Source organism: Mesoplodon bidens (genome assembly GCF_964165515.1).
Source record: "Mesoplodon bidens genome assembly, chromosome: 11".
NCBI classification, from domain to species: domain Eukaryota; kingdom Metazoa; phylum Chordata; class Mammalia; order Artiodactyla; family Ziphiidae; genus Mesoplodon; species Mesoplodon bidens.
Window position 1 is genome coordinate 62644668 of NC_138167.1, and position 10027 is coordinate 62654694.

Below are 10027 nucleotides of genomic sequence, written 5' to 3' on the forward strand. Positions count from 1 at the left end.
GCAATGCCGCTGCAGCCCCACCGGAAAGCTCTGCCCCTGGGGCCCAGCCACACCTCTTTCTCTCCCTCTCGCCTCCCCAGTACGCAAACCAAGCCAGTTCCTGAGGCCAGAGGCTGGGAGTCGGCTTCCCCCAGCCCCACCATCAGCAGACTGTCAGCTCTAGCTCCTTGCCCCCAGCCTGGCCAGGCCCCACTTCCTCTCTCCTGGACCACGCGGGAGCCTCTACTAGCTGGACTTGCGTTGCCAGCTTCACTCACACCGCACCTCCCACCCAGGAGTTGTTCTCCACAGACGACCAGAGGACCCACTTCACATCCCAACTTGCTCAAAAGCCGTCAGTGGTGTCCAATAGCTCTTAAAATGAAATCCATATAACTGATTCACTTTGTTATAAAGCAGAAACTGACACACCATTGTAAAGCAATTATACTCTAATAAAGATGTTAAAAAAAAAAAAAAGAAAGAAATCCAGTCTGCCCAGCTCAGCCCCTAGGTCCCCATGTGACCCTCCAGCTATACCTCCATCCTCATCTCGTATCCTCTCCCGCCCTCACGCCCTCCCAGCCACACTGACCACCTTTCTATTCCCTGAAAGTGCCACATAACTACCTTCTTCGGGGTCTTCACACTTACTGTGCCCTCTGCCTAGAAGCCCCTACGCCAGCTTTTAAAATGGCTTAGTTCACATTGTTACCATCAGCTTAAGTGCCTCCTCCTTCAGGAAGGCTTCCCTAGCTGCCTTATCAAAGAGTAGATCCTCTCATGATTCTTTACCACAGCCCCGTTAAGGTTTCCTTTGTCCCAGTGCCTAGAGCAACGCCTGGCACAAAGGGAACTCAATGGATAAATATTGATGGCTACTGTTGCCTAGGCGATCAGGAAGTCTTCCCAAAGGGGAAGTGGGCTTTGACGGATGTATAAGAGCTTGCCAGTTGAAGAAGGTGGGTAAGAATGTTCCAGGTAGAGGGAACGTGCAAAGGACTAGAGGAATTCCAGGAGGAGAGATCCCAGGACAGCAGGGCAGACTCAAGCTGGTCTCTAGAGCTTGAATCTTCATGAGCCAGGCTGAAATCACGAGTTTCCATAGCGATAGGTGATGGTGCTGGGTGACCGGAAGCTAACCACCACTTCTCTGCAGACAGATCCTGCAGAGAAGGGGGCAGAGCAGATGAGAAGCGTGCAAGCAGGAAAGGGTGGCTGTTCATGAAATGTTATGAAAATGACAAAAGGGATTACTGACGTTGCTGCGAACATTTGAGTAACTGACGAAGCAAGCATAATTGTCAGGGCTTTAATTTTACTAGAACCCAGCCTCAGAGGCAGGTGCTTTCATATCCCCACGTTACAGAAGAAGACACAGAGGCGCATGGTTTAGCCTGCCATTCTGATGCACCCACGCGAGACTGGGATTCGTGACAAAATGCAGTGAGAAGGAGATGTGCCTGGACGCCCATTTTGCTGGGGCAGGTATAGTGGGCACAGCGTGGCTACGGATCCCACGCTTGGGTGGCAGCTTCCTGAGCCCTGGATTGCAGCCCAGTAGGTGCATTGCCCAGGGTCCCGGCAGCAAAGAGATGGCACGCTCAAATGCGGAAACTGGAGAGTATTTAGTGAAGGGACTGCTGGGGCAGGGTTTAGGGAACCCAAAAGACATGGCACCGCACCCTGAGGCTAGCAGCATAGGAGCTGTCCCAGTTCCAAAGCCTAAGGGCCAGAGGCAGGAATGGATTCCAGAGCCCAGGAAGAGAATGACACATGCGCTAAGAGGGGCCACGGCTAGGGGCTGTGGCTTCTGGTGAAGGATGCGGCCAACCCCCGTGGCCCAGCAGAGGGGCAGGGCCAGAGGGATAAATAGCCTGACCTCACTCTCCTTCAAACGCCTTTTTCCTGCCAGGGCCACCCATTGGTCAAATCCAACTGGAAGTCAGAGGCCAGAAAGCCCACTGATGCAACAGTCCATGAGGTCAGGGTGGAAAACAGTGGCGAGTGGATCTGAGAGGCGAATAGAAAATATCTGGCCCCGAAATCGTGCCTCTGGAGCCAGCCATCATTTGGAAGCTCCTTCGTGGTGGCAGAGGAGCTCCGTGGTGGTGGCCAGCGTGCAGATTATTCTGAGTCACTGCTGGAGGACCCCCTCTCCAGCCTGCTCCCACAAATTGCCATGGCTCTGTGATCACCTGATTTCCTGTGTTATATTCCCTTCTGCTTCAGCAACTAAAGTGTTTCCAGTTAGCTGCAGCTGAATCCCAATTAACGTAGGATCGGTTACCAGAAATAATTGCAGGCAATGTACCCTCAGGGATGGGGATCTGGAATTGGTTACTAGTTCTGGTTGATTTCAAGACAGTGAGGACCTAGTAACCCTCAGAGAATGAAATCTAGTAGGTCAGGGCACACGGTGGCAAAACAATTACCTGTAATCGCCCAGAACTAAGTACCTATTAAATCCCTAGCTTCGGCAGTCTGCGTTGTGGCTTCCATACACAATATGATAAGCATTGTTTATTCTAGAACTGTGGATGAGTTTTTTCTTTATTGTCATACCAAAGAGTTTCTTAAAAGTAAATAGTCCCAGGGCTTTAAATCCTCAGTCCAGGTTACCTGGTACCTCTCTAGTTAGAGTACCAGGGAGTTCTTATAATGGCCCTAAAAGAATTCCCATCTCTTGGGGCTGTTACAGGGCTGATACAGCTGAAAATCAGATGCAGAATCTAATCCTGTGTGCTGCAGACTAAATCCACAGCCTCGCCAAGTTTCCTATGTGAAAGGCAGGGCGTCCTCTGGGGGAAGAGAGGGACTCTAAGGATGGAATAGTCACCTGCAGTTAAATCCAAGCACCCAAGCCTGAATCCCGGCAGCAGGAGCAGCCCTGCCCCCATGGCTGACGGGAGAGGCTCTCCCTTCCCAGGAAACTCTGTAATGACCTCATGGAGATCTACCTTGCAGGGCAAGCTGACTCTTCTCATGCACCATCCCTGTCACCCTCCCGGCCCCCAGACTTAAAACTACAGTCAGTTCCAGCCTGCTCTGGAAGGCAGATACAAAGTCAAACCTGGGGGGTGAGGTTTATATCTTTTTTAAAATGGTAAACATTTGCTAATTTATGTCAGCAAAAAAGGGGAAACATGTACGGGAAGGGTGTTGGGCCAGGGAAGAAGAGACACACTTGTAGATCGGGCTGCATTCACTGATAGAGATGCACTTGCTGGGGAGTCTGAATCCCGGGGCACCAGTGGGACCAGCTGGGAGTGGTTCTAACCCACTTGCCAGGTTGCTTACTGAAAATGGACTTGGCATTGGCCTCCACTGAATGAAAATGGGATGACAGCCATACCCTGGTATATTGTGGAAGGATATTTGAGTGGACTTGTCACATGTGGCCATCTCCCCTGAGAAGACCCAGAGGACACATCAGTGGCCATGCTCGGTAGCCCAGGAATGATGCTGGGAGAAGCTGCCATTGAGACGGGCTCCCCAAGTTCAATGGAACTGAGGTCACTTCAAAATGCCAGAGGCCAAGGGGCAGCTTTTGTTCATCTAAGGCAGGGTGGGTGTATCAGTTAGTTTTTGCTGCATAACAAACCACTCCAAAACTTAGTAGCTCAAAACAACAGCCGTTCTATTTAGCGTGTGATTCTGTGCGTTGGCCAGGCAGTTCCAATCTGGACCAGCTTGGGTGACCTCTGCTGGGCTCCCTCACGCTTCTGTGGTCAGCTGGTGGCAGGTTGTCCAGAATGGCCTCATTCAAAGGTCTGGCCGTGGCAGGCTGGCGGTTGACCACATGGGTTCCATCTTCCAGCGGACCCACTCAGGCTCATTTACAAAGTAGTCTCCACGTAAGAAGAGAGAGTAAGCCTGGATGCACAAGCATCTACCAAATCTCTGCTGTGTCACATCATGGAGCATCGAGAAAATGATAGAATTTGTTTCGCGTCTTGGCTGAACAGGTAAAGTTGCCTGTGGCCAGGGATGGCTGGGAGGATCCAGAAGTAGAGGCCGCAGGGCTACAGCTTCCCTCGGGGTCAGCCCTGACAACAAGGTGAAAGCACCTTGGCCTGTGCCAGTTAAGAGGCTTAGTACCCAAGAGAGGAATACTTTTGCCAGGAGCACACAACCTGGCCATGAGTGTGTCCTATTGCCACTGGGCCAACGGGTAAAAAAAAAAAGAGGGTTACCATGTTGGATGGGGATGTAAGCCTAGGGAAGTAGGGTTACTGCAACACAGGAGGGGCCTGGAGGAGGGGATCTGGAACCCAGGAGAGTCCCTGGGGTGCTTCCTAGAACTGTCATGTCATGTGTTAAAAATGAATGGCAACCCACAGCCCCCCATAGTGACAGGACGAGGAAAGACTCAGAACCCTCAGAAAGGAAGACTGAGGTCTCCCCACGAGGAAACAAACAGTGAGCAGCTGAAGTCCTGGTTGGTGGGCAGGGGGAGGTAGGGGTAAAACAAATCTGTAGTGAAAAGTAGAAGAGATCTAACTACAATTACAACCCATGACCAGCCGCAGAAAGGACAGTAATAAGTACCCATACTTCCTTCCTTGCGGAGTTATACACACATACACACATGCACGTGAAAGTGTACATATGCATATACACACCCTGCAGAACATCTCCTGGGTTCATATTTTCCTGGTAATGTCTCAGTTTTTGAGACCCCAATTCACAGAATGATTCTCTCTCTCAATACCATTTTTTTTAAACTTGAACTTTATATAGGAAACTATATAATTATTTTATATAATTATATTAGAGTTATCTATCATAGTTATGCTTAACATAACTATATAAAGTATGTACATATTTACATTCCAAAATCTCAATACAGGTTTGGTTGTTTGTTCTATTTTTTTAACATTTTACTACGTTTGTTTTTTCATTCGCTCTTTTTCTGAACCGTTTAAAAATAAATTGCAGGGAGGGACTGTGACACGTCATCTCTAAATATTTCAGAATTTATCTCCTAGAAACAAGGTTATTCTTCTACGGGACACAAACCATTATGACACCCAAGAAAATTAACACTGAAATAGTAATATTTGCATCCATATTCAAATTTCCCCAATTATTATTATGCTGTTTACAGGGTTTGTTTTGTTTTGTTTTGTTTTTTACTGCAAGTTCCAATCAGGATCATAGGTTCCACTTGGTGGCATTTGGCTGTCATGTCTCTAATTTAGAGTCTTTTCATCTGGAATGGTCTTCCACGACATGAATACTTTTAAAGAGTCCAGGTCAGTTGTCTTGTAGAATGTTAACTTCACCATCTCTATCATTTCTGGATCTGCTTCTATTGACTAATTCTTCTCCTGGTTATGGGTCACATTCTTCTGCCTTGTATTTCTGGTAATTTTTTTGTGTGTGTGTGGTACGCGGGCCTCTCACTGTGGTGGCCTCTCCCGTTGCGGAACACAGGCTCCGGACACGCAGGCTCAGCGGCCATGGTTCACAGGCCCAGCCACTCCTCAGCATGTGGGATCTTCCCGGACCGGGGCACGAACCCGCGTCCCCTGCATCGGCAGGCGGACTCTCAACCACTGCGCCACCAGGGGAGCCCTCTAGTAATTTTTTAAACTGAATGTAGACATTAGGGATTTTACATTGTTGGGAGAATTTCGCTGCATTCCTTTAAATACTGTTGGCATTTTTCTGGCAGGCAGTTAATTGTGAATTACTCTGATACTTTTAAAGTTTGCTTTTAACCTTGACCTCCTCAAACTCTGATCTCTGTCTCCTCAATTCAGTGAGACCACTGGGCTCTTTGAGCTCCCACTCCTGCAGCCCCGTCCAGGAATAACGTCCAGGCAGGAAGGCTGGGCAATCGTAGGGTTTACCTCATTTGTCTCACCCTTTTTTTAAGGTTCATAGACCTGCCCTGCCTCTGGTCTAATGTCTGAAATAGTTTTCTCCTACATTTTTGCCCCGTTTTCTAATGATTTCTGGTGGAAAGTTAACCCTATAACCATAGAAATCCTTCCCCCATGAGATAATTAGAAAGAAGAGGTACATTTTCAGTGGACAAACATGATAAACATCATCTTAACTAAGTAATCAAAATAAATATCCCCAAAAATGGGACAGATCAACGTGTTATGTCTCCTGATGAGAGGAGCTGAGGGCTTCCCTGGTGGCGCAGTGGTTGAGAGTCCGCCTACCGATGCAGGGGACGTGGGTTCGTGCCCCAGTCCGGGAAGATCCCACATGCCGTGGAGAGGCTGGGCCCATGAGCCATGGCCGCTGAGCCTGCGCGTCCGGAGCCTGTGCTCCGCAACAGGAGAGACCACAACAGTGAGAGGCCCACGTACCGCAAAAAAAAAAAAAAAAAAAAAAAAAAAGAGGAGCTGAGAAGAACACATAGCTTCTGCCAAAAACGCACAACCCGAATCTAATCATGAGGGAAACATAAGACAAATGCAAGCTGAGGAACATTCTAGAAAATAACTGGCCTGTATTCTTCAGCATCAGTGTCACGAAGAGTAAAGAGATGGAAGAACTGTTCCAAATGCATTTCTTTGGGGAAAAGGACATTATCGGGACAACTGGAAAAATAGAATTATGGCCTATAGATTAGATAACGCTATTGCATCAATGTCATTTCCTGGTAATGACACTTGTACTAAAATTATGTAAGAGAATGTTTTTGTTTTTAGGAAACATACATCAAAGTATTTAGAGATAAAAGGGCATAACCTATGTGACTTACTCTCAAAGATTCAGGAAAGATAGATAATGATCTAGATAAGATAGACAGATGATACATAGATCTCTATCTACATAGACTGACCTATATCTAAATACCTGCATCTATATCGAGAAGATAGAAAGGATAAAGCAAATACGGTAAAATGTGAACATTTATGGGGACTGGGGTAAATACAGGAATTCTTTATACTATTCTGGCAACTTTTCTCTAAGTCTGAAATTATATAAATATAAAATGTTAAACAAGGGACTTCCTCGTTTAGAGGAAGGGATAGAGTAGTGGACCAGAACCAAGAAAAGCCCCGTTTATGTGGAGCTTACAGACAATTTAAAATACGTATGGAATTCCCTGGCGGTCCAGTGGTTAAGACTCCACGCTCCCAATGCAGGGGGCACGAGTTCCATCCCTGGTCGGAGAACTAAGATCCTGCATGCCGCATGGTGCAGCCAAAAAAAAAAAATCTATGAAAAGAAAAAGGAGGTCTCCACCTTCGTCCTTGTTTAGTGTCACTGTAACACAAGGATTTTTTTGAATTTAGAGTGCTATATTTTCTGATGTTCAATTGTCCACAACATGCACACACTTTAAGACGGCTCCTATGTCCTACGACATGTCCCATCACTCTTCGAATACTCATTCTGGCTTTCTGGCACAATGTCAGTGTATGTAAACAACTGACGTGGTCGGAAATCTCGAGCTACATTCCGAACATGTAGAAAAATCAGAATCCTGCACAGGTGTTTGGAAAGGCACACCGAGGGTCAGCAAAGGAGACAGGATTTAGATGTACAACGTGACTTAAACGTTTTACCCTATCATGGCAGTCCTCAGCCCATTGCTGGACCCAGCCACGGGTCCCTCCTAGGTCCGGGGGGAGGGGGATGTGTGAATCATGGGTCCTAGCTCAATTCCCTCTGCCTCCGAAGTCTCCCAGCCCACCCGCATCTCTCCAGTACATCACGGTCTTATTTTCTTCCCAGAACTTGCCCTGTCTGCACCGACCCTGTCCACACCCTCCCCCCAGTCTGTGTACCCTTCCACGCTCCAGTTTCCCAGGCAGCGGCTGCATCCCCAGGACCTAGCTTGGTACACGGTCAGCCCCCAATAAATACTGACTAAATGAATGTCAAGTTCCTATTGTGTGGAGCTCCCACATCCCACCCCAGGGTAACACCTAACCCTGGTCGCTAGTGAGGATAATGATGAGTTATTGAATCAAACGATACCCCCAAGAGTGGATTTCCACTTAAACCGAAACCTGACAAAATCTGAACTTCCCCTGCAGTGTCTATGACCCTCTGTCAGTGCTGAGCTGGCTCCTGCCTGGGAAAGGCTTAAACAAGATGACCTCAGAAGGCCCCTTCTTTCTCCGAAATTTCAGAGTCTACAAATTCTGCTGAGGACAGGTGGCATGTAATGTCACAGTTCCCTAGGGACGGGCCACTCAGCAGGGACCCTGACCTAAGCAGAGATTCCGATGCCCCCCCCACCCCGCCACCACCCCCAGCAGCATCCCTGTGGGGAGGGGATGGCTGGATTGAGCAGCTTTCCTTAGAGCACGCCACTCACACCAGGGGGTCAGCCAGGAAGAATGTGGACAGAAGTTATCAAAGAGGAGGCCTAGAGCGTGCCCACCTCCACTGCAGGTCGACCTGAGGCATTGTTCTCAGTCCTTTCCCGGAAGTTCTCACTGCCCCTCCCCAGAGAGCATTAACCTCTCCAGGCCACACCCGGGGCCCCTCCATCATCATGGTTCTCCCTGGGAATTACCCACACACCTGTCTCTCTCTCCTGGCTGTGTCCCTGGCCACTTGGACAAACCAGACCCTCGGGGAATGTCCCCTGAACAGGACCAACAAGAAGACCCCTGGAAGGTCAGGCACCGTTGCTGGCCTGAAAGAACTGACGTCACAGTCACAGGATGATGCTTTAGCCTCGTCAATATTCATAGATTAACCCATCCAAGAAAACCACAGGTTAGACAGGCTCAAGGACTTGGCGATTCACAGCAGGGTTTCTCAACCTCAGCATCTCGGACGTTTTGAGCTGGGGGATTCTTTGTTGGGAGGAGGGGAGCCGGTCTTGTGTATCGTAAGATGCCCCGCCCTCCAAACTGTGTCCAGACGTTGCCAGGTGTGTGTGTGGGGGAAACACCCTGGTAGGAATTTTAAGGGAGGGAGGGGTGAATTTGGTGAGGGGTGACTCTGGAAAGAGTGGGTTAATTAACTCACCAGCAGTCACACAGGAACAAAGCCAGATGTAAACCCAGGTGTTTCTCCAAAGCCCAGGATCTTTCTAGCAACAGTTTGCAATTTTCAGCATTTCTTTTATTTATTTATTTATTTATTTATTTATTTATTTATTTATTTATTTATTTTTATCTATTTATGGCTGTGTTGGGTCTTCATTTCTGTGCGAGGGCTTTCTCTAGTTGTGGCAAGTGGGGGCCACTCCTCATCGTGGTGCGCGGGCCTCTCACTATTGCGGCCTCTCTTGTTGCGGAGCACAGGCTCCAGACGCGCAGGCTCAGTAATTGTGGCTCACGGGGCCAGCTGCTCCGTGGCATGTGGGATCTTCCCAGACCAGGACTCGAACCCGTGTGCCCTGCATTGGCAGGCGGACTCTCAACCACTGCGCCACCAGGGAAGCCCTCAGCATTTCTTAATAGCATTGTTGCTTCACCCCCCAGGCTAGCCATACTTTCATAGTCACAATTTTAACCTTTCGTAGAGAAAAGTTAGATGCACCTGAAGCATCCCACAACTTCTGCAGGGAGGGTTTACAGCAGGGCCAGCGTGCAGCCCCCAAGATCTGGCCGCACTGCGGGTCACCTCAGGGTCTCTTGCCCCAACGTGTAAGGAGGGGACCATCTCCCTGTAGTGGCCCTTTCATCCAGCCCGTGCCATTGGCCGCTGGCATCTCCCGCTCTGGTTTGGAACCAGGTACTCGCCTGCTCTGTTCTTTATTACGACTCAGCCGCAGCTGTGACTCCGCCACCCTCTTCTCCCCATGGCTCCCGCCCATAAAACCCTTGGTTGCAGCCCCCCCCCCGGGGCCCCATTCCCCACACAGGGCATGAGCTGGCTCCTTCCTCGTCCAGCTGGCAGCTCCCAGGGAGCAGGGCTGTGCTGGCATCCTGTGGCCCCGGCACCAAGCACAGGGCTGGCACAATCATGACAGCTAAAGGCACGAAAGAAACCACGGCAGCCAGACGGAGGCAGCGGCCTTTTTTGGGATAAACCACAGCACATCGTCTGGGTGCTGCGCCCCTGGAACGCACCGGCTCCCGCCGCCAGCCCACAGGCAGGTCGACAACACAGC